Source organism: Mus pahari, chromosome 2, assembly GCF_900095145.1.
Source record: "Mus pahari chromosome 2, PAHARI_EIJ_v1.1, whole genome shotgun sequence".
Taxonomy (NCBI): Eukaryota; Metazoa; Chordata; class Mammalia; order Rodentia; family Muridae; genus Mus; species Mus pahari.
Window position 1 is genome coordinate 152,670,712 of NC_034591.1, and position 6,114 is coordinate 152,676,825.

Below are 6,114 nucleotides of genomic sequence, written 5' to 3' on the forward strand. Positions count from 1 at the left end.
TAATGCCACATTATATGCTTTAAAAATATAATTAAAGTACGCTTAAGTTTGAATGAGCTTATTTAACCTGGGTCATAAAATATACTTATGTGGGAGTAAATGGAATAATCATTTATTCAGGAAATTAAAAGTAGCTAAATGCCATTGGGAAATGGGTTTAGAACTTTATAGACCAGGAAAGTGGCTGGGAGAACAATCCCCACCTGGGAGACCAAGGCAGGAGGATTGCCATGAGTTCCAATGCCAATCCAGAATACATAGTAAAGTTCCGAGCCAGGGCTACATACAGAGTGACACTCTTTCTCGCTCAAAAGCAAACCAGGAAAACAGAAGGAGTTACAGAAGTGCCAGCCAGTGACATCACTCACACAACCATTGGGAACTGCGGTACCAGATTGACCCAACAGTAGTCACAAGCCACAGAATTATAATACAATAATCCCACACTAGAGTACAGAAAGAAACAATAGCGGTTGAATATCTTGATACGTTTGAACAGCTTCAAATGGGTTTTTAACATTGTTCTTTCTGGGTGTGCTGGCATGTGCTCTGAATTCTAACCCTTGGGAGGCAGATGCAGGAGCATTCTAACCCTGAGGGCAGTCTGGTCTAGACAGTGAGTTCTAGGCCAGACAGCTACACTGGGAGGGTCTCTCCTGAGGCTATCTACCAGTTACCAGTACAAACCAATTAGGTCAAGATCTAGGGACTAGGTTGTTTTTATGAGTTTCTCACATGCTACCATTGTGTCTCTTGATGTGACCATCCCCAGACTACAGAGAGAGGAAACTAGAGGCAGAAATACCATTGAGAAGGATATAGCATTTATCACATAGGTATTGATATGCGTTAGTAAAGGGTGTACTGTAGCTACTTAACGACTAGGACTGACACAGGTTGGCAATTCATTGAACAAAAGGTATAAAAACAAAAGAACCAAGGATTGCTCTCTAGTGGTGCCTGGATAAGGGATTATAGTATGTTCAGAGATGCAGCTGGGCGAGCCAGATACGCCGGAGAACTGCATGTGTGGGAGGTGGCAATGTGTATTAATCACTTTCCCATTAGATCTATGTCAGTGGTGCAACAGGCTGTGCATAATTTTTCTTTGCCCCTTTGTAAATACCTGCAATAGGTGTAATTGTACCTAAACCACCTTTCCGCTGTGTGAAAGAGTAGGTAGGACTGCAAACCGTGCCTGTGCGCGTGGGTGCGCGCGTGCGCTTTAGCCCAGTAGGCATCAACCTTGAATGGTGTTCTTCAGGGCCACCCACCTTGGTTTTAATGGAATTCATCCGTTAGTCTAGGCTGACAAATCCTGGGGTGCTGATTTGCCTTCCCCTTCCAGGTACTGGGATTCTTATCCTATCTCAGGGCACCCAGATCTTTCGGGTGGGTTTTGCCAATCAAACTCAGATCCTCTCGCTTGTAGGCAAGCATGTTACTGTCTGAGCCATCTCCACAGCCCCGCACGTTTCTTTTTTTGGCCCGGTCTGGTTGTTCTGTTAGTCCTGCAGTACGCAGAGCGGTGAGTTGGCCTTTCGGATTTGCTTCTGACTGGCTTCCCATTTACTTGTGTTCTACTCCAAACCCCTCAACGACATTTTCCTGGCCCTGTTAGCAGCCAGTCCTGTCTTTGTGTAGCGGTCAAATCCAGTTTCCATCTCCATTCCTCCCCCACAAGGCCACACAACTCTCACCCCGCCCAACACATGCAGAAACAGCCCTCACGAACAAGGCTCCCAAGAAACTCTGGGCTACCGATGGCTCCCAATTTTTAATGCTTTTCTCTTTGTTGGGGACAGGCACAGACCTGCTACCTACAGTTAGCATTTCTTCCACTCAACCTCTCTGTGCTTGGTAGCACTAATACCCATGTTACTCTGGTCTGTATGGAATTGTCTCCTCTCAAATGCCTCCTGGTCTGACCTAGGGGTCCACAGGTGAGGGGAAGGGTCCTTTCAGTACTGTTTTGGCTGAGAAGGTTTTTAAGGAGTACTGTTCCATCTCTAGAAAAAAAAAAACAAACAAACAAGCGGCCATGAGGGCAAGTTAAGGGGCTGCTTTTGCCCCACAGCAAGATAATAATTGCCAGTTCCTGTGAGGAGCCCGTGTCCTGGTGTGCTTTTTCGTTGCTTTGATAAAACACTGGCCAATGTCAATTTAGGGAAGAACCGGTTACAACCAACCCTCCAGGTAAGCCAAGGAAGGGACCATGGAGGAAGAGTGCTTACCGCTTACCATCCTACATTACTCAGCCACCTTTCTTGTGTAGCAAGCAAGGCCCGGATGTGGCACAGCCAGCTCACAATGGGTTGGGCCCTCCCAACTCAATCAACAATAAAGAAAATACCTTACAGACATGCCCATAGGCCAATCTGCTGGAGCCAATTCCTCAGTTGAGATTCTTATTCTTAGGTATATCTAGGTTTTCCTCAAGTTAGCAATACTGCCTAAGTGTAGCCTCAGAGTTGTGGCTTCATCTGACTGGTTCTTCCTCTGCTTCTCCTTGCTGTGTTGAGGTTAAAACTCCAGGCTGTAGGCTATGCAAATGTTCTACCACCAAGCTACAGCCACAGCCCCCATCCCTGCTCCTTCAGAACTGGAGGAAAAGCAAAAGCAGGGAACGCTCGCAGGCCTTTGTTTCTTGTTCCTTCTGAGGGTGGCCCTTTGTTGATCATTCTTTTATTTATTTATTTAATGTACTCACCATTGCTTTCTTCAGACACACCAGAAGGGGGCATCAGATCCTGTCTTAGTTAGGGTTTTACTGCTGTGAACAGACACCACGACCAAGGTAAGTCTTATAAAAAACAACATTTAACTGGGGCTGGCTTACAGGCTCAGAGGTTCAGTCCGTTATCATCAAGGTGGGAGCATGGCAGTATCCAGGCAGGCATGGGGCAGGCAGATCTGAGAATTCTATGTCTTCATCCAAAGGCTGCTAGTGGAAGACTGACTTTCAGGCAACTAGGGTGAGGATCTTAAGCCCACACCTATAGTGACACACCTACTCCTACCAGGTCACACCTATTCCAACAAGGCCACATCTCTAAATGGTGCCACTCCCTGGCCCAAGAATATACAAACCATCACATATCCCATTGTAGATGGTTGAACCACCATGTGGTTGCTGGGAATTGAACTCAGGACCTCTGAAAGAGCAGTCAGTGCTCTTAACCACTAAGCCATCTCTCCAGCCCTGTTTATCATTCTTAAACTTCTCTTCTCACACCCTTTCTAGGACTGCTTTTTCCTTTATACTGGGTAGCCAAAGAAGCACTTGAGTTTGCCCAAAGATCTCTGCTGGTTCCGGCTTGACACTTGCTGAGCCCTTGCCTGGATGCTGGGCTGTTCTTTAGTGAGGGCTGCTTCTGTTTCTCTCCTGATTTGTCTAAGGACCAAAATGTTCGTATTAATGACTTTATTTCTCAAAAGCCATCCATGGAAGACAGACTAAGGTCCTCCTGTTTTCCTGAGGACACCTATATTACGTAAATAAACGATCACTATGATTAGAACTCGCACCTGTGAATTATCCAGGGAAAGTAGATACATCACATGGGTGTATTGCTACCTCTCAGGAGTATATGAGGAATGTTGGTGGTCAGGGGATCTCATTTTATTCCACAGAGTCTATTTCTATCTCCATTATGTCCCTTAAGCTGGGCGGTGGTGGCACACACCTTTGATCCCATCACTTGGGAGGCAGAGGCAGGCAGATTTCTGAGTTCGAGGCCAGCCTGGTCTACAAAGTGAGTTCCAGGACAGCCAGGGCTATACAGAGAAACTGTCTCGAAAAACCAAAAACCAAACCAAACCAAACCAAAGCAAAACAAACAAACAAAAAACAACAACAAAAAACTCACCACCACCACCAACAACAACAGCAACAAACCACCCACTGACTCTGGAGATGGAGGCAGGAGGATCAAGAGGGGTTAATGCCATTCTCAGTTACTCAAACATCTCATATTTTTGACTCCAAGTCTAAAGTAAAACTAAACAAACAAACACAGCACAAAGGGCTAGGATGTGCCACAGTCTTCAGCGTTTGCCTGGCGTGGATGAAGCTCCAGGCTCCATCTCTAGGTCCCTGTGACTCCTGCACCTGGCAGGGAGTGGCAGAGGATCTGAAGTTCAAGATTATCCTTCTCACAGCACGTTTGAGTACATCCTCATATTCATGAGACCACACCCTGTAATTTAAAAATCTAGAAAGGGCTGGCAATATGACTTGGTGGGTAATGGCACTTGCAACCAAGTCTATGAGCTGATTTGCTCTTTCTGCATGGTCGAAGAAGAGAATTGATCCCCTCAAGTTGTCCTCTGACCTCCACATTTGTGCACATGCACACATATGCACACTAAATAAATGCAAAATATCTTTAAATCAGAAGATAAACCACCAAAGTTTAGAAAGAGCACTCCAGTGTCTCTATTAGATCTCTCACTCTGCTTGACAGCAGAACTTGGAATTTCCCACAACAAAAGCAACTTGTTTCCCACCATCATAAAAAGTGTATTAATTTTCCAGGTAAAGTGATAAAAATATATCCAAGACAAGCCTAACGAGACAGAGGAGAAAAGAAAGCCCACGATACATTGTTACAAACCAGCTGCCAGCCCAGGCTACAGAGTGGGGCTCTGTGAAGTGCCTCGTGTTACTATAGACAGGGAGTCCCTCCATGGCACTTCTGCCTTGGTGATCTAGAATCAGAAGAGTCACTGGTGTCTAGTGAATAGTTGATTACTGATGACAGGGATCACTACATTGCCTGCTGAAGCACATAAAAGACATCATCAAGAAAACACTACAGTACCAGGGATGTGTGCTGGGGGCTGGGCAAGAGGAAGAGCAGATCAGCTTCAGAATTCCCGAGGACTTCGTGGTCTTGTGGGTTTCACTCTGCATGTTACCTGTATGGTCATCACATCCCTCAGAAACTATGAGTCGAACGAAAACTTGAAGGGCGTTTCCAACCCCTCACCAGGCAGTGTCGTAGGCACTCACACCAAGAGTGATTCATCTTCTTCTTCAGGCATTGCGGCTGGAGTGGGTGAATGGTTCAGCCACCATCCTTAGAATTTAAGAGATATAGATTGTTAGTAGAGTTTGACTAAGATGCTTATGCGAGTGGTCTTGACTTAGAAAATCTCGGGGAACAATTCAAAGTTGAGAAAGGCACACTCTTGCTAATCAATCGGGTGATGGATTTGTTAGGTCAGGCACAAGAACACTGGCAGCCCCAAAAGTACGAGCCTTTCTTGCTGAAGCTGGCCTGGTGGCCTGGTGGCCTGGTGACCTGGTGACCTGGTGGCCTGGTGATGATTAGTTTCTTGTACCCATGTTTGTCCTCTGCTTCCTGATATTATTTAATAAAAATTGTTAATATGTAGATATGCACCCTGAGGATTTAAAGTAGAAATGACTGTATACACACACACACACACACACACACACACACACACACACGCTTATATTTGGTGATTCTTTAAAGATTTTTTTATAAGATTACTTTTTTAAGATAAATAATACTTGATCCTTTCTTTGTAACATCAAACTGCAGCCTGCCATAAGAGAACTGGCTGAGAAAAGTACCTTGCTTGCTTACATGTTGCTAGTCTATAACAAGTTGCTCAGGTACCAATGAAGGTGGGTTCTTGGGAATAATTTGTTTTTCACATACAATGTGTAAAATATTTGGATTGGGAACATGACACCTTTTTAAATATATACTTATTGTAATGTTTCACTTGAAGAAAAATAGAATGTAAGCACATTGCAATTTTTATATTACTTGGAAGGTATATATAAGGTGTGGAACAAGAAAATAAGTTGTTGGAACTTGTTGGAATCTTGCTTCATCCCCCAAGTGTGTGTGTGTGTGTGTGTGTGTGTGTGTGTGTGTGTATGTGTGTGAGTTCCCCCCTTTCACTGGCCCCAGAGACTTTTTGCAGACCCCAGAAGATTGTTTTAGTCCCACAGAGAAAGTTTGTTGAGTGAGTAATTGCTGACTCGTCCCCCCTCTTCAATGTACCTGACCTGTGTGTTTACTGCAGTGATTTTAATTGTATCACATACATGTAAAAACTATGCCATAATTTATGACT